At 41.3% G+C, this 25965-nt stretch overlaps 1 protein-coding gene across 4 annotated transcripts in view; it reads right to left on the bottom strand.

Moving 5' to 3' along the window:
* CNTN4 (contactin 4) overlaps positions 1-25965 on the bottom strand; it is a 565520-nt gene that overhangs the window by 509127 nt on the left and 30428 nt on the right. For all 4 annotated transcript variants that reach the window (XM_019536614.1, XM_019536612.1, XM_019536613.1 and 1 more), the window contains exon 2: positions 12614-12654. The gene's annotated coding sequence lies outside the window, so the exon portion shown is untranslated. The remainder of the gene's footprint in view (positions 1-12613; positions 12655-25965) is intronic.

Below are 25965 nucleotides of genomic sequence, written 5' to 3' on the forward strand. Positions count from 1 at the left end.
GGCTTTTCTGAAGTCAAGGACTTCTGTGTTGCTGACTGACTTGCCAGCTTTACGGCGGATGGTGAAGGTGATCAGCTCGTGGTCGCTGCCACCCAACTTCCCATCAATCACTAGGTCGCCCCCCGTAGCCAGTACCAGGTCAAGCAGCCTATATAAGGGTATATATTCACCACACCCAGTCTATGTTCACACAGCTTATGTTAAACCACCTAAATGTAAACCAGGAGCAGTGCATACAGGTGTCAGCCACTGCCAGGAGCTACAATCAGGAATCCGATGCAAGTAGCTGGAAGAGGGTTGGGGGGGTGGAAGGAGGGACCTAGTGGGTCCATGAGGTGGTTTGGCAGGTTTGTTGAGGGTGCCTAAGGGGGCTAAATATAGCCAATCAGGGCCAGAGGGGTAGGAAGGAAACAGCATAGCCCTGGTGCTACTGTGAGGAGCTGGGCTTTCTGAGCCCCAGGGCTATTCAGTGAATGCATGCATGCAGGAATTTGGGTGATCCAGTTAACCCTTTCCTAGACTGGGTTAACCCTTTCTTGATCTAAATTAGTGCCTTCCCCGAGGTGAAGTAACTTAGATCAAACGTACTGTTTCTGAGATGATTTAAGCCTTGTGAACACCTGCATAAGTGGGCATTTAAAATCAGGTGTAATGCCTGTAGGTATCCTTGGGATGCGCTAAGAGTTTCTGGTTGTTTCTGTACTTGCGTGTGAAGAAGTGAGATGGAGATTTGGGGATGGGAAATCACTGGGTAAGCGGTTGCTACCTACAAATAACTTGATGGCCGAGGAGATTCCTTCCAGCTTTATGCTCCTCAGTATTACATCGGGGCACATCTACACATTGCTGTATGCTGATGTTGATACTGCGCCGTGCTGCAGTGCTTGCTTTTGCAAGTACTAAAGCACGGTGCATTATGGGTGGTTACGGCACTGTGTGTGTGGCTCATGGTTAGATTTCGCCATTACATCACCATAGCAGCATGCCATATGGCGATATAGCGCATCGTTACGTTGCCATAGGGCGGCATGTAAATGTACCCCAGGAGTACTTTACACTATTTGCAATATATGGGCAGATCTCAAAAGAGGGGGAAATGCTTACATTTTACAGAACCAAAAGGGAGAGGAAGTGATTTTACAGTAGGTATCATGTCACCAAGTCCTGATGAAGGAGGTGGCAATTTAATTCTGGAACAGCTGTAGAACTGCAAAAAAAGTCACTAGATAATAATACTCGTCACGAATGACTTTAAGTCAGACTTCTGTTGGTAGAAAAGTCATCAAGGAAGTCACTGGACTGTGCTGAAGATAACCTCATGTATCAAAGAGGGACGAGAAAGTGGAGTTGAGGCAATTTGAGACTATGTATTACTTAGTAAAGAGGAAATAATTGACATCCTGGAGCTGTGGGAAATAACTGAGATCCTAGAGCATATATTTGATCCCACACTACTGAAATCATTGGAAATTTGGCAAAGAATTTCATTGTAGGATCAGGAATTTACTGTAGCATACTTGATTTCAGTAAGTTTCAGAAAACAAGCATGCATTCTACTTTGGGTAGAAATAGTAAGAGGCAAAGGGTTATAAAAAGGCTAAATTGTAATAAGAATTCAACAGCAAAAGCAATCGATGAAAAAGCAGTTCTGCTGCAGGAAAAAATGGGAGGAAAAATGCAATGTGGCTCTAGTGATAACTTCCTAAAGATGTGAAAGGTAAAAGGAGTTGTATAAGAAATAAGGGAAAGGAGTAAAGATTGGTAGCAGTTACGTAAGGCAGGCAAAATAAGGATGAGGCTAGCTTCTGATACCCTTTCTTTCTTATGTTACATGCACCTTGATTTAATGTGACAAATCATTGTGGCAGGTGCTGCTGTGTGCAACTACAGGTACGAGAACTGGACTCTGATCATGAAAGAGGCGAGTAAGAGCTCCATAAGAGATTTCATGTCGTCATGTGGGCAACAGAAAAACCGTCAAGGAAAAGAAAAAAAAATCACTTGAAAGAATCTGATGCAAGAAATGAAGCATGTGTGTAGTATGGGTTGACAGAATTAGATATAATGATGTGCAGCTGAAAGAAAAAGGATGCATTTAAAGAAAGCAAAGGATCAAGACCTCAGGTTCCTCTCAAGCATAACACCCATCCGTTTCAATTGTAGCTGAGAGTGCAGCAGGCTTCTATCAGATGACTGAGAACAAACTTCAAGATTTGGCCTGAGGAATCTGGCTTGTTGCTTTCAACTGGCAGATTGACAAATTACTCTATTGGTTTAATTGATCAAAGAAGTTTGTGGGGGACATCAGCTCTAGAAAGATATTTAATGCACCTATTTGCAATATATGGGCAAATGCGGGGTGGGGGAGAAAACCAAAAAACCCAAGTCTGTTGTTGAGATTAGGACAAATAATACTTTGGAGTTCACACGTGAAAATTAAAATTAGTCATATTTTCACTACTTTAATTCCAAAAGTCACTAAAACAAAATTCAAATAAACCTAAATGTGTACCCCATTGGACACCCCCCCGCCCAATTTATTAGAGATTTCCAAAAATGATGAGCAATCATTGGGGGGGGGGTGGGAATCAATAAACATAGCAAGCATGAGGTGGGTGGAATATGGTGTTTAATGAGGCGTTATATTTTGGGTATCTTCCAAGGCTCAGAAAGAGAGCAACTTTATTTAATTCAGCCTTCCAGTAGCTTAACTCCATGGGCTCGAGTAGAGAGATTCCTGACTTACGCCAGCCAGGTATCAGAATTATGTGCTGATACTTTCTCGCCTTGCAATTCATATAGGAGATTGCCACTTCTGTTTTTGCTGATACAAACACTTCTTTTGTTTTGTGAGTCCTGGGGAGGAGAGGGCCTGGTGTGACGGGATAGTGGAAAAGGCAATGCCATGCACTTTATTAGCATTCCTGGAGCAAAATGTTTAACATTCTGGTTGGCTGGGATGAATTTCCTAAATGTTAATTGATGCTACTACAAATTGCTAGAGGTATATTCAAGGTGTACAAGGCAATTACACCAGAAGATGTGATAGCAAAGAGAACCATTTTAATAATCAGGCAGAACAGCAGGTATGGCAACAGTTTGCTATCAATGGCAAGAAATGCTTGCTTGTTTACCGGCCTGCTGACAAACTAGTAAAACAGCTCTAATTGAACCAGAGAGAACAAGCTACTTATCTCACAGCCTGGTTTCCCATCTCCATCTGGAATGTGGCTGATTTTATGCAACTCTGGGTCTAAGAATATCAACAGAGGAGTTGAGGGTGCCCTCCTTCTTTGTTACAATTACTCAGTACCTCCAAGGATGTATAGGAATGATATTAAGACTCAATCATTAACAAGCATTGGTTCCTTATTGCAGTAAGTAATCACATAAAAGTCAGACTACCCAGTGAACAAGCAGAGATTGCCAATACAGCAGACATTTGATTTAGCTGGTCAATAAATTTTAAAGATCAATAAAATTTAAATTTCACTGTGAAATAACTCTCCTGAAATGACTGGAGCCTAGCATGCCTGAGCCTAAGACGAGAAACAGGTCGTCTCAGAAGCCACTGTACTCAACCCCAAGTTCAAATATCACAATATCCCCCACCCCCCCCAATTCCATGAAGCTAAAGAGCTGTCTGTAATAGCTTATGTCAGACCTGCGCAGAGCTACTGTCTGTATTAACCAGAGAGAGAAGAGGAGAGCCAGGACTGAGTTCTGCCTCTGCTGAACATCTTTGCATCAAAGGAAGCACCAAAAATAGAGCAGGGAACAGAAGTACCAAGCCAGCCACCTGCTAGGACTTTTCTTCCAATAGGAATGAAACGGAAGATGTGGAATATAGCTGGGAATTTCAAGACAGGAATGTCTTGTTCAGCAGGATATCCCAAAATTAAAATAGGATGCATGTGTACACACACAGACACATCCCTCCACCCCCGCATGCGCGTGCACACACACACACACTCTGTCTGGAAGTTAGGGTGGCTCCATGTGTCAGCCAGAGCCTGGCACCATTCAGCCCCAGGTCCCAGACAGTGAGCAGCACCCTGCCGAGCCACGCGGCACCCGCGCCATGGGGCAGCTGCCACGCGGGTGCCAGGCAAGGAGTGGTGATCCCCGCTGCCCCACGCTGCATGGAGGAGGGCTCTGCCACGAGTGCCTAGAGGCTCCAATCACCGCTGCTGCAGCCAGTGACTGAGGGGCTTTTTATGTTATTTTCTTTTTTTTTTTTTTTTTTTTTTCCAAGTGCCAGGACTAGGCTTGGGCTGGGTGAGGGATGGGGCTAGGCAGGGTAGCCATGGGGGCTTCTCCTGCAGCTCATTCCACCCAGGCACAGCCAGAGGAGCCGTGGGAGAACCTACAGCCACCTGGCTGTGCCTGCCCCTCCCCAGCCCATCCAAAAACCACTGACTCTCTCTGAATCAGCACTGGATCTTCCAAAGCCTATTCAGCTGAATCAACCAGTGAATTCAGACAGTGATCTGAACCTCCAAATCAAATCACTGTCCTCTGAATTGACCGAATCCAAATTTAATACTTCCCTATTCGCACAAGCCTAACGACCAGTCCTACGTTCAGATGAGCAGGCAAGAAACCTGTAAAGATCTGTCTTGGTTTTGTCTGAAGTTCACTGAAACTTCTGTGTTTCTGTGAAATTTAATGTTTCAATGAATCAATCTTCTTAAAATCTTTCCTCAGAAAGTTTCTGACTGTATCCATAGCTCACAAGTTCAGGATCCTTTGAAAATAAATTAATTAAAAACAAACAATCCTCCCCCTCCGCCCCCATGGTCCTAACTTAATATGCTCAGATGATACTCACTGCAAGACCAACAAAGCTACTCAAAGTGTCCAGTGAATTCAGCACAACCGCAAAGAGCAGAATCTAATCCCCTTTATACATATGAATGCATAACAGAGTTCAACATGCAGACACATTCACTGAAAATCCCCTCTTCATAACCCATTCATAACCCAATTCAGCAAGTCCCCAAACTGCAACCTCCTTCACTGACGCCAAATCCAGTTTTGGTTTGTTTCTAGCAAACATAGAAAACTTGAGGGGTTTTTTTTGTTTTGTTTTGTTTTTAAATCTGGTAGATCAAATAACTTATTTAAGTGGTACCTTTCATCAGGTCTTGCAGCCTCCATTTAAAATATTTAGTTTGTATGCATTGTATTATTATAATTTTTTGGATGGGATTCCTGCAGTTCTTTTTGCTAAGGCTGTGTTTGGTCTCTTTAGCCCTTCTTTTCTTTGTGCTACATATGTTCTTCAAGTGGATTGCCTACAAGTGCTCTCTTCGCTATATTAAAACCTAAAAGAATCTTGTTTAATTTTTTTTTTTTTTTTTTTTAAATATTACAGCCATGGCTTCAGCCCAAGAAGCGATTCTGCTTTCAACTCTCCAACACCACACGGATTTTTTTCATTCAAGTTTGCAAAGGCGTTATTCTGACTTCCTTTTCTTTCACACCTGGGGAAGGTCTTTCATGTTCAGTCTGATGCAGGATTCTGATCAAAGTGCTGCTGCCATGAAATTTCCTTTTATTCGGCAAAGGGGCTTTGTAGATTACTAATGCTTTCTGCCATCCTGGACTTTGAGAGTGTTTAGGTTATGAAGATGTGGAGAGTTAGGAATACAAGTCTTGCCCTTTGCCTCGTTCTTATCGAGACAGGTATTTTAAGTGAATTTAATCACTGCACTGTTTGTGACTGAAGAGTGATAATCTTACCTATAGCAAGCATTCAACCGGGTAAGCAATTATTCTAATGTTTTAATTAAAAGAAACAGGAAGACTAATTGTATTAGGAAACATACTGGGATGTGGGACATGGAACATTGCTCATCTAGGATATCAAAATTCAGATCCAACACAGACTACAAGAAATGGGTAAAATTTCTTTGTCCATGACCTGTGGATCAAACATAATCCTGTGACAATTCAAATTCACTCTATATATGGTACGATTGGAGGACACAAAATAATATTAATGCATCTTTGGGAAGCCTGAGTACTGTTGAACATCCTCATCTGCTAAATCCCAGGTATGAAGGGGGATTAACAAATGAAAAATGAGAGGAGATAGTTTGTGTCAAACATCAACTATACAGGAGGCAAGGACTTCTTAAGATGATATCTTTTATTGGAGTAGCAATGCAGTTGGGTTAGAGTTGAGACAGGCTTTCCAAAGCAAGACACACTTGTCACTAAACGCAATCTGGCTTTTGGAAGACAGTGTTTTCTTGTGACCCTAACACATAAGAGAAATTTTATTTCATCTGAAAGTACAGGCATTCTTTTAAAATAAATAAATAAATAAATAAATAAAATTACTGGACTGAGGAAATAAGCAGCAACTCTAATTACTTTTGTGATCTCATTAAAATTCAGATTAAAAGTTCTGCAAATCTCAAACTCTGTATCTATGTGATACTATTTAATATCCTGAGATACGAAGTAGTTACTACACAGGATTCATCACTAGACAGTATTTGCTTTACAATTTGCGACTGTATAGTAATCTGCAGGGCGTCACCAGAATAGAGACAAATTAACAACCCAGATGAAAGTCTCAATACTGAAAGCATGCCATCCCGGTCAGGTGTGAATGAGTGTGGAAAAGCCTTGCATATTTGTTACATGTGGTATAACCACCTTGTGGACGTATACTAAACCTGGCATCCACCATCGTCAACAGGTATCTTCCATGGGCGGTAAATTCACTTAACCGTTCCCAGTCATCTACAGTCATAGGACACGGGGCGATTGATGCAATACCAGAAATAACAGATCCTGTAGCAGTTTTAACCTGTTTGATTGCACCAGTCTTATGTGGCCTTTCGATTCAACACCACATGCTTGCTTCCAGTGTTTCAACGTTCCATTTTTCAATACAGTAATTTCTCCACGAAGCAGTTTTTCATTCCTTTTAAATAGTTTTCATGACAGCAGCTGCCTATATCTTTGTTGTTTAAGGCTCTCTCCCTCTTTTATTAAATAAAAGTAGTTTATCTCAGACAGATTTCTTAGCTTTCAGCCTCAACCACTCTTACATCCATTAGAAGAGAGACTCCTTAGTCTTCTAGTAGTTGAAGAAATGTCCTCACAATATCCATTCCTTCTGCAGTATCCCTAAGCTTGACCGAACTGCAATATTACAGCAGGGGAGAGAGGAAAAGGCTCTAACCACTCAGAGATAGCAGAAGTGTTGTGCAAACCAATAAACAGGCTAAGAAATGTTTTAGTTGATGTCAGAAAAAAGAAAAATACCTATTTATTCTCCCACTTAATGGGTGTTCCCACAACAAAACCATTTTTGTTTTTAGTCTAAAAGGGTGCTCAAGCTTATCACCTGAACTCCCAGATTTGATAAATAGACATAGCCTAAGTGCATTTATTAAAGAAGCAGCCCCATATAAAGCCAAGAGAACTTGATTGATAATGTTTACAGAATAGATGCAAACATTATTGGCCTTGGATTTGTCTGTCTTTTTTTTTTTTAAATTCATTCTCCTTTTCATATGAGTTGAAGTTAAAATTCAGATCAGTATATATCAGTATACCAAAATTAGAAAAATAAATGTCAAAGTCAACTGAAGGAGCAGAACTGTCTACAACTAACACCAGGTTTCAGTGATGTTAAAGAACCCAAAGGGTTTACAACTAAATCTCTCATAACAGTGGCTTAAAACTTATTATTCACTTCAAGGACTGTTTATCTATCATAATAATGTTCCTTTTTTCCCCCCTTACACTATAAGAATTTCTTTTTGCCATTATCACATGGTAATCATGAACTGTTTGTCACAGAGAAGCAATCCACAGAAGAGGTGACCCTCTAATGTCCACAGTGAACACCATCATTCATGTAAAGTGGTCAATAAATCCAACCAACCTAGCCCACAGTACCAGTTTTAGTGCTATGTTATCATGGAGGCTACTTTCACTTTAATCAAGAAAGATATCCAAGGTAACAAGGAACCCCTACATCCAAATTATATCATAATCTAAGGCTTGAAATTTGGAAAGGCTGAAAAATTGTCATTTGTACATGCACACAATTGAAACCTATCATCATCCACCATCATCAATCTCAAGTGGCAGGGGCCTTGGTAGCATTATTTCCAGAATCTATTTAAACTTGACGATATCTTAACCTTCCTGGAAGACCATGATGACCTCTCCTTACAATATCAACCAAGTGAAGAAAAGTGCTTTGGTGCTAATGCCGAAATTGCTCTGCCTCTGGTTTCATAAACACATAATGACACTTGCTGACTTAATAGATTCTAGTTGGTGTTATGTTGAACACCATACATTCTACCCAGGAGCATTTATATCTTATAACTCAAGCGTAGTCATATTTGAGAAATCAAACTTTCAGCATTCAACATCAAGGCCTGAGAGCAAAGGACATAAGCCCTAAAACAAATGAAACTATGTTGAGAAATACAGAAGGACTTCAAAAATATTTGCAACAGACTATTGTAGATAGATACCCCATATCATTTTCTTTGACTTATAATGTGGTGGATGTGAAACTACTAAGATAAAAACCAAACAGTCTACTCCTCAACCACAGTGTCTGTTCTCACCCCTCACCCCCTTTTTTAAAGATATAATCACCTCATAGTAAGTACTGGACTACAGTTGGTTATTTCAAGGCAAATTCTATGTCAAGAGGGTCTCTGGTTCTAATTATGCAGATGAAAGGCTTACTCTGGGTATGATCAGAGATGAAGCTTCAAGAGAAGCAGAAAACATTTTTCACTTCATAAGAGGCACTTTACATCTTGTGTAACATGCCCTTTTTGAAGTTGATTAAATGGCAATAAGTCATTGAAGGACTGCTTACGAAATACACATCATTTTAATCTAACACATATAAAGAAAGTACTATGAAACCCACTCCCTCTAATGAAAGGGCTTGGGTGGCTCCAAGAATGCATAATATTTCTATCGATTTCTGAGATGGCTTCGAGACAATTAATTCAGTTTTGCTTGTAGCTTTACCATGTGGGTAATGAGTGGAAATCCAACAAAAAATTTAAAGAACAGCAAGAAGAAAGATGGACTTAACAACTGGTCAGGAGGGGACTGGCAAGAGAACGATAAATGACAACGATTAAGAGGAAAGAGAACTAGAGGAGATCTAAAGAAGCAAAGGGTGGATAGTGAGGAGCAGGGTTGCCCATGAGGGGAAAGAAAGGTGGACAGCAATGATGTAGTCTTAGAAAGAAGAAGATTCATTCACCGGACTCAGCAAGCAGAAAAAGAAGGGCCCGAAAGAAAGGTCTTGATGTTTGTTTGTCTTTTAAGTGGTGGAGGAGCCAGATCTTAAATAGATCATTTAATTGATTTGGGAAAATTTCCCTACTAGTCCAGCTGACCGAAAGATCGGTGACTCTGTGATAATTAATCTTTCTTAATTAGTCAATTGCTGAGCAACACACAAAGTAACCAAACAGAAAAAAAAAGTCCTACTGGCAGCTAAAGCCAATCCCCACAAAAACAAATTTCAAATCTTTTCAGAACCCGATTGATATGCATGCTGTGTACAGCATCCATTAGAGCCCTCCCTATACTAGAACTATTGTCAATCATGTTCAGCATTCCCAAACAGGAAGTCACACTGTAGTTCATATACAATATTATGGTATGTATTTTGGTCATACTTTTAAACAGAATTACGCTGTTTGCTTAGATGCTCTAGTAAGAAAAAAAGGTTTCTCTGATTACCATTCACGTGTAAGTGTTCCAGTGCCCTTAACAGAAAACACAGTAATAAATCACATATTATTTTAATTGGATGTTTATAAATATTTGCTTACAATTCTTTACTTAGTGTTATTTAGGGGAAACAAAAAGCTGATCCAAAATGTCTTGTTTACCTAACATACCACAGAAAACCACATTTCTATCACAAAAGTTTATGAAGTGTTACATTAAATTAAAGGGAATATAATCAGACCAATGGGTAGACATATTCAGGAGCTGCAAAGCATTTTTTGGGCTTGTTTGTTTTTTCTCCCCTTCTCCTCCCCCCACCAGAAACAATTCCAGGAGAGGGAGCAGTGCAAACATTCAGTCTGCAACCGTCTTCTCTCCCCTGCTTCTTGCACCTTCCTGAAACTGGGGTGATCCCAGTCTGGAGAAGGCGCCGGCTGCTCTGATCCTACCATCCCAGCAACACAGCAAACCCTCCAGAGCGAGAAGCAGGAAGGGGATGGCACTGCTACCTACACTCGACTCCCAGTACCTCATGCCCACTTCTCAGGCCGGGGAATCAAATGCACGAGGAACCAGAGGGCAGCAGCTGGTGGCTGCTTCTCCCCTCCTCTCCCAATCTCCAGCCCAGGGTAATCCTAGTCTCTAGAAGAGATGGGAGCTTTTCCCTGTGGCTCCATTCCTCCTGATCCCTGGGAAGAGTTAAGCTTCAGGAAAGTGTGCAGAAGTTCATTCTCCCAGGACCAACTTCTATCCAGTTGGAATCAGCTTATCCCGCCTTCCCCCAGAGGACAAATGGTTGTAAGCTAGAACATCTGTATGCAAGTGGCACTTCTCCTGGTAGAAACAGGAAGTCCATATGTGGTCTCTACCTATGCATTGTATGGGGACCCTAGGTACCTAAAAAGTGAGGCATTAGTTTTGGAAAATTTGGGCATCACAAGTTCCTTGGGAGATTTGTCCCCAAAGCCTTAGCTTTTATATGAATTTACTACATCTGTCTCTCAAAATACAGGATTTTATCTTATATAATGGAGAACTATACAATTTTTTCCTGGACATCATATACAAGGAGAAACAAAAGAGTATTCATGTAAAAATACCTTGTGTTTAGCAATGCTGTAATAGGTAAGCAAACACAACAGTTGTTCCGTAGGTGTCTGCAAGTCACACTAATAGTGCATAGTGTTGTTCTACAACCTTTTAAACATTAACTTGATATTCAAGAAGAAGATTTAAGGGGAAATAAAGACCGCCTAGAAATGTTTGTTACCTGAAAAAGATATTCTAGGATATAAAGCCTACTTTCCTTATTTAAGCAAACCTCCCATTATTAATCACAATGCCACCTAACTCTTAAATCTGCTGATAGAAAGCAGTAGAAAAAGCACTTTACAAAAGGAGATAGGTATTAGTATCCCCATCTCACAGATTATAAGAAGGAAGGATTGTGGGAATCAATGTAAGAATATATTATAGGATTATATTTGGGAATACCCATAAGAATGTTTGCCTCTTGTGTTATCTGTTGTGTTATTGGACCAACTGCACAGCTGGAATAGACCAAGAGTTTTCTGAATAATAGTTTTCTACAAATAATGCATTCTCCCTTTCAGGCAACTAAAGGAATAGGTTGCAGAGCCAAATTTATCATAAATATTTTTTTAAATCTACATAGCTCTGCCAGTTTGAAAGGGAGCAGGTCCAATTCTAACAGAACAACATCATTTATATCATCCATTGTCATCTCTAATTCCAAAAAAAGAGAGAAAATCTTCAATTAGCATGCTATGCAACACACAAACAACCCAAGAGAAACATTTCCATTATTCAAATCTAGAAAAGGAGAACAATTGAGAAAAATTTTTTTTAACGATGTGCCATCTGCAACCACTCAGTACAGATAGAGTAATAAAAACCAAGATTAAAAGACACAAGAGAACTGGTTTCAATAGATTATTAATTGATTTCCATATTTCTTTTTAAATACTCTTAAAGACATGTACAGAATATAGGAACTACTACTATGAGTCCTCCTATTGGGTATCAATTTTACTTGTGCAGATGTATGCAACATCAAAGTTAGGTAAAGTAAACAAGCACACAAACAGACAATGAATAAACCTGGGAACAGAGATTATGTAATATCCGACACGAAACAAACTACTATATACAATGCTCATCCTGCTGCTCTTGCCTTCAGTGGGAGCAGCCTTGAGCCCTAAGTACATTTCACAACGAAATCTGGATTTCAGGTTTGATCCTATAGTAATGAAGTCAAAGGAGCTCTAGCAGGCAAGACAAAAATCACATACACGTACAGCAAAAAAAAAAAAAAAAAAAAATCTCACCCCCACACTAGAAAAATATTTTCCCAGATTTTCCAAACCTGGATGTCAAAGTTGCACATGAAAATCACTGAAGACCATCGATTTAAATTTAAATCACTTAAAACAGACTCACCCAATCTGTACTCTCAGTAATGTATTAACAGCTAAATTTAAGACTTGCAGCGAAATTGTAGGAAAACAATCGAAACCAAGACACTGAATACAATTTTGATGAGAAGTTCATTCCATAATAAATATATAACAAATGGGAGATGCAAATGAAGTTAAACTTTTTGTTTAATTACTTGGACTTTGTTTTCTAGTTCTGGTATGAGATATGAACTGTAACTCAAAAATTGCACCTGAATTTGACTCTATTCTGTTTAACAATGGTAGACAAAAAGTGAACTTCCCCACTCAACCTTTAAGGTGGAATCTCTTCACTTAAGATATTATCAATGTAGTTGCTTTAGAAACTGTGCTGAAAACATGAAGCAGAAAAGTGAAGAATTGATATCTATATAAAAGAAAATTGTACTTACTCCAGTGCATGGTACACAGTCTTGATTTAATTCAGCATCACCTACAAGGACAAATACAGAATGTAAGTCATGTTGATTTTTTAAATTGCCAAATTCTTTATTCTTAGCGTTAAATGGTTTTATTAAAAATAAGAGCTCTTCAAAAGTAGACAACAGAACATAAACTTAATTTCTGTTACAAACAGTTTGGACATACAGGTTAACCATTCAAAGTACAGTGGAAGATAAAAATATTACAACGACTTGCAAATAAAACAACTACCGAGAATGCAAACACAATAGATGTTCCATCTTTGTGAATCGCAGCCTAGGGAAGTACACTTCCATTATACTTGAATCACGTTTAGGTGGATATTTCTTTGTTGTTCCATACGCATGGAAGGTTCTACAAATGTACCTTTTACCAAACAACTGGTTCCTGCATGTCCGATGGCTAGACCTTTGTTAGTGTATTGTAAACAAATAAATTGTCGTATAGTTTCCATTATTCAGAAGTTTTCCTTTGATCTTCGTTGAATTCGTCTCGTCAGTCAAAATTTGAATATGTAGTAGTTTGGATTAATAGACTAACTGCTGACTAATTTATAACTTCTGGGAACTGGATGGGCTGCAAGGTAGAACGATCTGAAGACTTTGTTTAAGAAATCTAAACTTCGGGGTGAACAGTCTGCTTATTTTGGTGGTCTGTAATCCATGAGTTACTATCTTGTGCAGCCAAGAAACAAGAATCCTATTTGGGCAAGCAGAGAGAGTCTGCTGGATTTGGCAGACAAAGAACATTTGTGCAGCTGAGGTTTTACTCAGATGGTTTGGCAGAGAGAAAGGGCTTGTTCAGCCCACAGTCAAGTCCAGGCAGCTGAAAGCTTAAGTTCAGATAGCCACAGGTAGAATTATTGAACTCTAATGTAAGTGGCTGAGTTCAGCGAGTGGTAGGCCTGAGAATAGCATGCCATTGCCGAGAGCTGTTCAAGAGACGGAATTACTTCAAGTAGAAGGAAGCTGTTAATCATGCAATGGAAAAATCTAGTACAGCACTCGGCCTTGTTTACTGGTTTTTAACTTAGTGTATATACTGTTTAATCTACCCTTTGCTGATAACAGGGCACCTCAGACTTATTAAAGATGCTTTTGGTATTGTTTTTGTTTGTGGCCTTTAAAGGGAACATTACAATTCAAGGACATATGTGTATTTGTGGGAATATTGCTTGATTATTGACATCACTTTGCATTTAAATTTTGATTCTTACATTTATACCTTCACTTGTTTGGCGTTTGGTTTGTGAATACTAACCACATTTGGCAGACTGACCAGCAGAGCTATTCATCTTATTTATGTAAACTTTTAACATTTCAATTTAGTATTGTATTTTCTCCCAATACTCATTTTAGAGCTAATTCCCATTCGTTTCTGCACTCAGTCTTGACTCGAGACAACAAATACCAGTTTAGGCTCATAGCTAAACCTGGATGTTGACTTGAAGATTTCGCCTTCATCATAGCATGGCACTAAATCCCACATGAAGGTGTGGGCACCTTCGTGTACAAGGTCTCTTAAACTGGTCTAAGTGATCAGAAACTGGTTTAAACCTGTAACAGAGCAGATGTTCAGTGTACATAAACCAGTTTGAAAATGGCTGAAACCAGTTTGTGTGTAATGTCTGTCCCTAGCCTAGAACTGCCCATTCCTGCTCCTACCAAAATCTGTGGCAAGCCTACAACTGAAGTCACTGGGAACAAGATCAGGCTCTAAATTACTTTGTAGATTATCAAACAATTTCACTGGCTGTAATTTTGTGCTAGGGAATTATATGTTACGGCTTCTGTATAGAAACATTATGGGCACGTTTTACAAATATGTAGCGCACACATGCAATTAGAGTTTTTAATGAGGCCTGATTGTGACATTTCTCAGCCAATGTTTGAGAGTCATGTTCATAAACTGCAACAGGGAACAGCTTACTGGGTTTACTGGCAGATCTTTGATTTTGCACAGCACTAGCTTTCATCCAGACTTGCTGGAGGGAAGACTTTTCTTCCAGTTCAAGCACAAATGACTTGATAGGAAGCATGTGGAATCCAGCAAAGAAGCTCTGAGACATCCAAAAAGAGAAACAACATTCAGAGAAGGAGCAGGTTTCAAGTGAGCCAGAGCCAGATGGAGCTTCACTGAAGTAAGCACAATGCTGGATATCAAGCAGATAAATATCTGACACTTGGTGCTCTGTCTAATTAGACTTCAAAATTAAATGGAAGGGTTTTATGCCAGTGGAATTGTTACTTTGCTTTCTTGAATATGCTGGGCCAAATTCTACCTGGCGATTCACTTCCCTTTTGAAAGCTCCAATTTTGTATAGATCAGTGGTTTTCAATTATTTAGACTCAAGGCAACCCCGGATAGACTCAAGGCACCCCTGAAAAAATGCCAGCCCTTAGTTTCCCCCCCTTTTTTTTTTTTTGACTGTGACAAAATAATAGAGCAATTTTTCTGCAGCAAAGAACTCAGAGAGACCACAACTATGGATTTCTATTTGAAATCTCTAGATTTATCTGGTGAACCATGTTTGTAAACCTAGCAATGCTAACATCCAATAGCACTCTATGGCATTCTTCAAAGGATCTCAAGGCACCCAGGGTGCCATGGCTCCCTGATTAAGACCCAGCGGTGTAGGCTAAAATGTCCCCGAATCGCTTCACCCCCATTAAGAATCAGTCCCTGGATATCAAAAAAAACACGAAATCAATTAATGCCGTATCCATTTCTTAAACAAATCTGCATTTAAAGTTTCTTTAGATACGGATGACAGACCGATTGATTAGAATTCTCTCTCATAATCAAGCTGAGGGGGCTAATTCTCATCCTGTTTATATTGGCTTACATCTGGAGTAACACAAACATAACTGAAATCAAAACATGAGCCAAAACCCAGAGAAGTTCAGCATCTCTTTAACAGAAACCACATTCAGGAGAACCTGAATGCCCTAAAAAAAATATCTAAAACATGAAATTTTATCTTAAAAGTTAAAATGATAAAATTAAGTCAAGCTGTACTTAGTAGTTTGATCAAATGTAAAAATAAACTTAAGCATAATCTTCTACAGCAATATTAAATAACTCACACTTCAAAAAAGCCCCCTAACAATATGTAGACAAAACGCTTTGGACTTCCTTGGGATTTTTCCTGCATTAAAGCTGAAATACCGAGCTTCACGTGAGTCAGTTTTGTTGTCTGAAGTTACTACCACTTGATTTTCAGACATTATATGTTTTCATTCCTTTGTTCTCTTTTCTCCCCACTGTTTGTTTTTGGTTGTGGTTTCCCAGTGTTAGCTCTTCTTTTTGATATCACATAAATTAGTTCAGTTCCATCAAACCTTAACCCATCCCCCACTTCTGTTGTTTTAGAGATCAGTCTCAGAAACAGCCTGAAACATTTCTTAATCACAAGAGAAATGCTTCTAAGGCAGTGACAGCATTAATGTTTCGTCATCATTGTTAAACACTGTAGTAGAGCCAAAGGGTGCACCTTTGAGAATTAACTCTTACTCCCAAGATACATGCATGTCTTGATAAAAAAATAACTGTTCCTTGAGAGGAATTTGTGACCTTGAGATACCTTTGGAAAGGTTTTCTCCATTTTCCATCTCTATATGAAAGGGCACCAGTGTTAAAAAGAGTCACTTGATGGCATATAGTCTAAATTTTCACAAATTTCAAATGAATACATTATTCATTGGTGGTAAAGCCAAAGGCATCCTAGCCTCATGCTAATGAAAACTTTATAATAGACCAGTCACAAGTTCAGTCGTAAGAGACACATTCCTGGTCATTAAAATTTTCGTCAGAACCAGACTCCTACGTAGATGTGTGAACTAGCGACTCAGAGGTACATGTATTAATTAACAGAATCTGAAATGCAGAGTCAGGCACCCTTTGGTGCACAACGTTCTTTCAGCATTTTACCTTCATGCACACAGCTAAAGAGACATTGCTACCGAAAGTCAAAGGGAGCTAAATGTCCAAGTTCACTTGGAGCCTTTCATAAAATCTCCCTTAAGCCTGCGCTCTTTTAACAAGTGCCAGAAAGTCACTGAAATATCAGAGGAAGTCTTTTGCATTTACATGGATTGATTTTCCATTCCACCCCGCTCCCCTTTTCAACTAATTTACCCATTTATACCCTCTGAGTTAAATAGGTGCTAAGGTTATTTTTTTGTAAATAACATTTCATTTTGCCTAGAAACAGACCAATGCCCAAAATGTTTCACAGTCTTTTTTCCAGTGCAGACATTCAAAACATAACAGCAGCTCACCTCAGGTATCTTCTTATTTTGTTCCAGCACTGGAGTCATGTTTATGTATTTCCTTCTACAGATACCTTTTCCATAAAAGAGCCCTAGAGGGCCATGACACTTTATAAGATACCTGAGTGGCAAAAAGATGACTAACTAGTCAGATGCAAGTATAAAAACACATTTAGATTCAGTTTAAAAAAGAAAAGAAGAATGATGAAAGATGCGTAAGGTAGAAAAACTGAAGGGATCACAATATTTCACTGGCGTTTATTATTTCCCTGGCACTGAACTGCTGTCTAATCATTTCAATGCTGTTTGTGAGAGACTGTTAATATACATCTCCTGCAGAAAAACCTCTAGACCTTATATGAAGTGTTCATGCACCCAGAATCAAGAAATCAAGCAATGTCACAAGCTTAATTCTTCACCTTTCTCCACTTGTAGTCTTTAACCATTTGCTCCTACAGCTATTTCAGCTCGTTTGAGCGATGGGCGATGATTGTGCAATGCATCTCAGGGGTAAATAGCTTTCCTATGCAACAACTTAAACATTTCTTTTTTCCCCACTATTCTACATGAGGTCAAGGGAGACCTCACCCTCAAGAAAAAAACAAAAACAAAATATAAGATAACCAAAAAAGAAAATGAACCCTTTTAAAGTTGGGTTTTTTCTTTCTCTTGGGGGATGAGGGGTGGGTTGAAGAGGGGAACCTGACCCCCACTGCCACCCATGTAGCCTGATGGTTAGTTCATTAGAATCTGGACTTGATTAGAATCAAGTTCTGATTCTTCCACCCCCAATCTACTAGCTGTTCTGGGGTGGGTGGTCTCAATATCTCCTGTTGTGCACCAGCTTGACTTAAAGAGATATTCACTGCAGCAGAAACTTAATGCTGGATCTCTCAGGCTAAGTACAGAGATTCGAAAAGCCTGATGGGGAAGTGCTCTAAAATGTTGAGCTTTACTCTAAGTGCCCTAGGTTAGGTTGGGAGGGAACAGAAGACACATTCTGCTTTTCAGGGGGAGGAAGAGGAAGGGGAAGCAGGGTGCCTGCACTGGCCAAGGACAACAGGCTGGGGGCACTCAAACACACCACCGTGCAGCTGAGCCACCCCTGACTGGCTATCCCAGCCCAGTCTCAAGCTTCCCCCCTCACCCCCAGCTGTGTTGGTTGGCTCATGGGGGAGGAGGGGGGGCAGGGCTAAGGCCCAGTGAAAAACTCTGAGGCCTAAGGATTGCAAGTGCCACATCTGCAGTAGCAATCTTTCCCACCCAGGGCTGCAGAAAACCCCCAGGGTCCGGGGGAGAAAAGCAGCCTGTGTGGCAACCACAAGAGGAGGCTGTGAGGTGGTGATCTCAAGGCCACCTACAAACTCATCAGGGGGACAGCAAGAAATAAAAGGATACAATGTTTACCATCAAGGTAACTAGAAATAATGGCCACAAACTGAAAGAGAGCAACTTCAGACTGGACATCAGGAAAAAGCAGTGAGGGCTGCCAAAATATGGAATATGCTCCCAAGGGAGGTGGTGCTGTCCCCTTCCTTGGAGGTATTAACAGGAGACTGGACAGACACCTGGCTGGGGTCATCTGACCCCAACACGCTTTCCTGCCCAGGGCAGGGGATCAGACTCAGTGATCTAATAGGTCCCTTCCGACACTAATAACAATGAAACTATGAAACCTTCCAGCTGCAGGGGTTCCCCCACACCCCCAGGGTGGAGAGATTGACACAGCACCGATCCTTCAGCCCCAGGGTGCGTGGGACACCCCCATATGTGGCAGCCTCTCAACTGGGGTGGTAAGGCCTGGCTGTTGCTGGTGCAGGGGAAGACCCCGCTCTCCCAACAAGCCAGCATTGGTAGAGGTGGGACCCACTGCCTGGCCCTGTTGATGACAGGTACAGGCAAAAGCCTCTTAGTGGTGCTGAGTAGTAGCTGTGGAGGGAGCAGATTCCCTTACCATGTGGTCCTGGCCCCCCACACCCAGCCAGAATAGCTGGGGGGGGCACCTGGGGGGGGTCTTTGCCTTCTGTCCCCTTAACCCCTTTGCCACTGATAGCTGATGGGTGGTGTGGCTGATCAGACGGTGAGGAAGGGCACACCACATGCCCCACCCAACTGTGCTGACTGGGGGGTGGGGGGCTGGGACAGAGTCAGAGACCTCTATTTCCCCCCCTGCCAGGGAGCAGAGAGAGAGACGGAGCTTCTTCTGGCTCCTGTCTGTTACAGCCTGGGGGCAGGGCTGGCCCAGTGCTTGCCTGGAGCAGATGAGCACGCCACCCTTGCAGATAAGCGAGGGGCACCTGGGATGCTGTAGGACAGCAAACTAATGCAATTCACTATGGGATCTCAGACAAAACTTCAATAGACTAGTTTAACCTAAATCAGTTAAGTCTGGTACTGCATCCATCGAGGTCCATCTTAGACTGGGTTCTGCCATTTTGAAACCAGTCTACATGCCCCCAACTTCCATTCTGTTACAAGTTTAGACCAGTTTCCAAACACCTAAGCCAGAAGAAGTGTAATGTCTGCACCTGGCCTCACATCCCAGTTGAGTGCAAGGACCACTGTCTCTCTCAATTCTGCAGTTGAGAATTGAGGTTTAATTTAAAGCAGTACATCCCTGTTAACAAATTCAGTTTTCACAAGTTAGAAGGATTTTTCCAATAAAGCATCTCCCTCAGAAAAAGTCCCCCAAAGAATTATCACATGCTACCGTCTTGTCCTGCTAGCCACTGCAAACAAATCCAGGAGCATCATCTCTTAGGGAAACGTGTGTGTGAACACACACGCACACACGCACCACTCTCCATTCTATCAAAATATTAGAGAGTAGAAAGTAGCTTTTCAAAGTTTCAAGAAGTTTTAGTGCCAAACAGAATCATTGCCTCTATGATGATTTAAAGAAAAATGTATTTTAAGGAATGTGCCACCTCAGGAAAAAAGGGAAGAAGGACAAGTTTAGAGTACTTCCATTTTACGAACAATTGTTTCATCCACCTAAAATTTACCAAGCAGCAGAGTGCTCCAGTAGACACATGTTTAAAAGGTGGTGACTAAAGTAACTGTGCTTGTATCCTTACAAGCCACATTGAACCTAGATTTCTACACTTAAAAAACTAATGCATTTTAACTACATTACCACCTAACACTCAGCAACCCTTAAGCAATTTTGCTTTTTAAAAGAGTCACAGCTTCCAGTCAACATGAACACTCACGTCATACCCCGTTGAAGAATATGCCAGAATTCACAGCTATGAGACTACATAGTGCTCTTATAGTTGATACTGTAAAACGCATTACATTAAGAAGAATTAAAGCTATAAGCTGCTCAGGATTTTCTGTAACCCTTCTCTACAGATCACTGTAAGGAACTTCAGAATGCAGATATAAAGCTGTTTCAAAAGGTAACAGGAATGACATCCCTTTAACGCAACTCCCCAGTCAGCACTCCTGAGTTTTGTTCTCTCAGCTGTGTTTTCCAAAAAATGAAAAAAGATTCATTGTCAAGTGATCTTCATTTTATATATTAAAAAAAAAAGAAAAAGCACACATTTCAAGAGAAAAATCACTTCAGGAGAAAAATAAAAAGACACCGCTTCATTTCACAGAACTACTGTTTAATTGCACAAAAAATAAAATCTATTTTTCAGGTGAAAGCAGCTTTTTGGTGGTTGGCGACTGGGAGCTGCTGATGAGAGCCTAGAGAACATTTGATCTCGTCTGCTGGCAGTAGAAATCTTTACATTGCACTCTATCTGTTGAGCTTATATTGACACATTAATGCAGGCTGCTATTCTCAGAAGAAAGGAGCCATGGCCCAGAAAGTTCAGGTGCATTTCACATCTAGCATAGCTAGCTGCTTGGTCCAAAACATCCTCAACACGTTTATTCTCATCGCCCAAGAGAACTAGGGAAAAAGTTATTATCCTCATTATACAGGTGGGGAACAGAGGCACAAAAATACTGAGACCTAGATCTTCACAGGCATTTTGGTGCCCAACATCCATTGCCTGAATAAGAATTAGGTATCTATCACCCTTTGAGATGCACGAGGCTTAAGTGATTTACCTGAGATCTCACTGGAAGTCCCAAAAAGGTGGACCTGATTCCATTTGGTACATAACCACTAAAACCACAGAACCCCTTCATATCACTTATTCTGTCCCACAGCCCCTACCCCTGGCTTCAGGGGCTTTGAGAGCTGACAGGGAGTCAGGCAACACAGCCTGCTCTGCCATAAACACCATTTGAAAGCCACTGCACTAGACCATCCTTCTTCACCCATTTCTCTCAGATTCCTTACTGTAAAGCCAGGAGCAAGAACGAGGTAGTTTTGCTAACCTTGTTGCCTGCAGATAGGCTGTTGGCTTTGATCCCTAAAGAAAAAGGGGCCCCATCAGCTGGAAAGTGGCCTTCAAGGGCTCTAGAGAGAGCTGCTTATACAGGTATTGTTGTTGCTAACACTCCTTGGAAAAGGGGACCCTGGAAAAAAGTTTATCAGGATTCCTGAAAGGAATCTCATGGTTCAATGGGGCAAGGTGGACCATTACAGAGAGACTATATTTTAACTCTTGAATACAGATTTCAGATAATCTGAAACATACCTGCAGTATATACTGTTCAGGGCTATTAGCAGAGAGGTAGTCTTGTTGGTCTGAAGTCAGGCAGAAGACAGGATAGATATGCACCTAATACATCCAGTTACTCTGTAAGGTGCAATTCTACCCTGTCTTCTTCATCTTTATTAGCCATGTTAGTATCAAAATAACTGCTATGCTCCCAACTCAGCCAAGGACAAAGGATACACGGTGGCCAAAGGAAACACTTCAAGAACAGCTTCAAGGCAAACATTAAGAAGTATGGCATTGACATGACAAATTAACCCAGGATATGGTGATGCCTTGTACATCTTACTTTGGGGAAAGGTGCATCTTACTTTGAGAAAACCATCTTGTCCTGGAGGCAGAAAAAAAAAAAAAAAAAAAAAAGACAGAAAAGGAAGGAAAGGAAACAAGACTGGAAAATCCATGGGCCAACCCTCTCTTTAACCACCACCTGTGGCATCTGTAAGAGACCACGGCTCTAGGATCAGCCTTCATAGTCCTCAACAGACTCACCTATAACCCTTTACCCGACCTGTGGGAGTGATCATTCTCGACTGGGAAGGATTGCCAATGACAAATATCATGGTTAACATCACACACCCACTGCCTGCCTGATAGTCAATGTTGGTGGTTTGAGGCAACGTGTTATAACAATTTCTGTCCCATACGCTGGGGGTGCCATTGCACAGCTCTGGGCTCCAAGTCCTCAGCTGTGCCAGAATATCATTGTGTGCATCCAGTAGAAGAACGCAGCCCACCCTTCCACCTCCATCATACAAGCCATAGGTTGATTCAATCCCTAACCCTGATACCAACTTCCCCCGACCCCCCCAAAAAACGGAATCCAGGCATCTCCCTGCTGGAAATTATCTGTACACCTGCAGCTCCTGTTCACGTGCAGAACTGCTAGATGCCTGGCTTCAGAAGAACCCCAAAGGCATTCAGAAACTAGGCAGAGAGACTTGTTCCAGCAGGTGCATTTATAGCAGAGCTAGCATATAAGGGAACTGAAATCTAGGATATCTCCACCCCTCCCAGGCCAGTGCCCTAAGCACCAGGGAGCGTTCAAACATCCTTGCCCACAGCCTGGGGCTAGACCACTCCTGAGAAGTGGCAGTATCCTAGTAGGAGGGCTGAAGCCCTTCAGGGTAAGGAGCCCACGAACTTCCACTCTGGCTAGCCCCGCACAACACCCAAGAGGACAGCCCTGACTCTCCTGTGTAGCCACAGGCTGCACTCAAGTGTACCACCAAGTGTGGTGGTTCTTTAAAAAGTTAGTACATGGTATTCACCCCCTTGTCTAGATTTTTGTTTTACCCTTTCAGAAGAGTTACATTATGGTAGTGGGTTGTTGTGTATTCCCCTGATAAACTACACCAACAATTTGATTAATGAAGGGAAGTTTAAGTTAGATTTAAGGGAAGAAAAAAACCTCTCACAAGTAGTAGTAGTAAAGCACTGGAACAGGTTACTTAGCAAGATGGTGGAATCTCCATCCTTGGAGGTTTTCAAGACCCAGGTAGACAATGACTTGGCTGGGATGATTTAGTTGGGGATGGCCCTGCTTTGATCAGGGGGTTGGATTAAGTGACCTCCTGCGGTCCTTTCTAACTCTAATTTTCTATGATTCTACACAGGGCAAGGGGTAAAACGTGACCATTGCTCACACTAAGGCATGAATTTTGACCAAGTCACAGATAACATCCTGGTTCCTTTCCTGCTCATGGGAAAGCAGTCCACTTTTCATATGCACAAGAACTAGTGCCGGCTCCACCGTGTTATTTGCACCAGAGCCATGCACTCCTATATGCCCTGCTTATGAGGAAGGATGCAGAAATCTGTGCTGCCTCTGGGCTGAGCCTCAAAAGGGGAGTAAAGAAACACTGTGTTTGGCTTGTATGCCTGCACAGGGAAATAATCAACTTGCCTGAAAGACAAACCATGCTTTTCTCATCTACCAGCTGCAGCTGATAAATTATGAAGCTTTCTCTCAGAAAAAAAAAATATTTGAATCCCTGGCTTCCCTCCTATTCATGAATTCATACATTGTCATTAACACAACAGATTGATGATGGCAGCTAAACTGAAGAGATACAATTTTCAGAGGCTGAAATATAAATCCTGCATGTATTTGTCACAAGCACTTTTCCTGTTCATCTAAACATTGTTTAGAGAGAGCCAAAATGTGTTGTGTAAATGTAAGCCATCTCAAAGAAGAAAAAAAGGATTCAAAGTCCAAGATTGCCACAGTAACTATTCCAGGGTTTGACAGACTTCACTTCAATGATAAAATATTGTCAAAAAAAAAACCAGATCTCAGTTGGCTGATTACTTCTTAAAAATTAAATCCCTGAAAATATTATTTTTGGGTAGCAGTATACAATTGGTCTTCTCAGTTGGAGAAAGGCCTTACAAATGTCTATTGGATTTTAGGTTTCATAACGTAATTTTCCTGATGTCATTTGCTTCACAAATGAAATGAACATTGACCTGCTTCACTGCCTATTGACAATAAAATCATCTTTAGACACCAGAATTCTTTGCAGAGGTGTCAAAAAAAAATATTTATACATGATACAGGCTGATTCATAACACCAAACACATTAGCTGTATAACCCTGAAATTCTCTCTCCAATGGGGCCTCCTATCTCTACTGAAAGGGTCTGAAATATACACCAATGGATGGAAAATATAAAGAGGCGCAAATCTAAAAGGCTGTATTTTTGGAAAACATTTTGCTATGTAATAAATACAGTGAAGATTGTATCTGTCAGCAGAAGTAAGTGACTGCTAAAGAATTCAGCTTGGAAGAGGACACTTTTTGTACATCACTTCCTACTTGAAATGCAAAAGTAATGAAATGCATTAAATTGTTTTGCTTCGCCTGAGAATAATACTCAAGTCTCTTTGAACTGCTGATTAAGTGTTTCTTTGCTTATTTGCATACAGTATATCAGCCTAGCCACTTATCACAAAAGATAATTTAACATGATGCATCAGGCTGCAGTGGTAAAAATGGAAGTTTCACTGCTGATAAAATTAGTCAGTTGTGCTTTGCATGTTTAAATTTTTTGCTGTTGAGACATTTAGCACATCTTGCACAGTGCCTACTTTGTGAGGAAACAAAGGATTATGGGTTATAACAGATGGTAGCAAATCCTCTGTGTAGGGTAGTGAGCTATGATGTTCTATTGTTTTTATTTATTATGGTTTCTTTCCTCCACTAAAATTTTTAAAAAATGACAAAAGCTGACGTAGAAGCAAGTGGTATCACTTGGTAACGTAGGAGTTGCACATAAACCAGTTTAAGCAATCAGAAACTCGTTTAAACCTGTAACAAACAGAAGGTCAGTGCACATAAACCACTTTTCCAAATGGCTGAGACTGGTTTAAGATAAGTCTGATATACTACATTCAACCAGGTTTAACTGATTTGGGTCAAACCCATTTGTGAAACTTGTGTCCCAGACCTCTTCCTGGTTCAAGTTAAATCAGAGTCCCCCAACATCCCAGCATGCTTTCCAGCCCTGGACTGTGCTGTGCTGTCTGCTCCAGCAGAGAAAGGGGTGTGGGGGGAGGGGAGGGAAGGAGGGACCCTCCCCCCCCAGGCAAACTCCTGCTGGGGTCTGGGGCCAGGCAAGGGGGTTAAATTCCCATTCCCCCGAGTATAGACATGCTCTGCCCTGCTAAAAACTTACTGCTCCAAAGCCCACAGGTACCTGGAAGCAGGAAGTGATAAGCAACCCTGCAGAGTCCTGCTGTTGTGATTCTGGACCGCAAATCCCAGAGACCTTGGGGGCAGCAGGAGGAGAGGTACACACAGTCCATGCTGGCTACGTGCCAGAGACACGTGCTCTAGCGCCACCCCCCACAACTGCTGGCCTGAGCCACTGGAGGCATGTGGCTGCATTTCCTGAATCAAGAGTAAATGTGGGTTCACTTGTTAGTCAGTTTAATCTCTGAAGCTTAAACTAACCTGAAAAGACTGAAGTGATTCAGCCTCAGGCTCTTCAACTGTCTATACTTAGCCCTAGAGTTCTGTGGCTCAGGAGTTACCTCATACAAGTGCAATAGAGAGACATTTTCATAGCAATCCCATATTTCTTCTTTGGGTACAGGAGCAGAAAGAAAAACATATACCAAGGGGAATGGACTGGCTAGCAGGGGAATGGACTACATCAATGGTGTCAAACTCCTCTGGCCCCATGGGTTGACCAAGGGATGCAGAGCTGATCTGCAGGCTAGATCAGGCCCACCAAGTGGCCCCATGCGTCGGTTCCAGCCCAGAGGTCTGGTCCAGCTTGGGCACCGTGTGCAGTGTGCACTCTGGACTGACTGCATGACCTGCCTGCACTGCACACTGGCTCCAGTCCCATGAACCCCACGCAGCATATGGTGGCCCCAACCCTGGCCCCACACATGGCATGTAGTACATGAGGCTGGTCCAGG

This window comes from Crocodylus porosus, unplaced genomic scaffold (assembly GCF_001723895.1).
Source record: "Crocodylus porosus isolate Cpor-Errol unplaced genomic scaffold, CroPor_comp1, whole genome shotgun sequence".
NCBI lineage: Eukaryota > Metazoa > Chordata > Crocodylia > Crocodylidae > Crocodylus > Crocodylus porosus.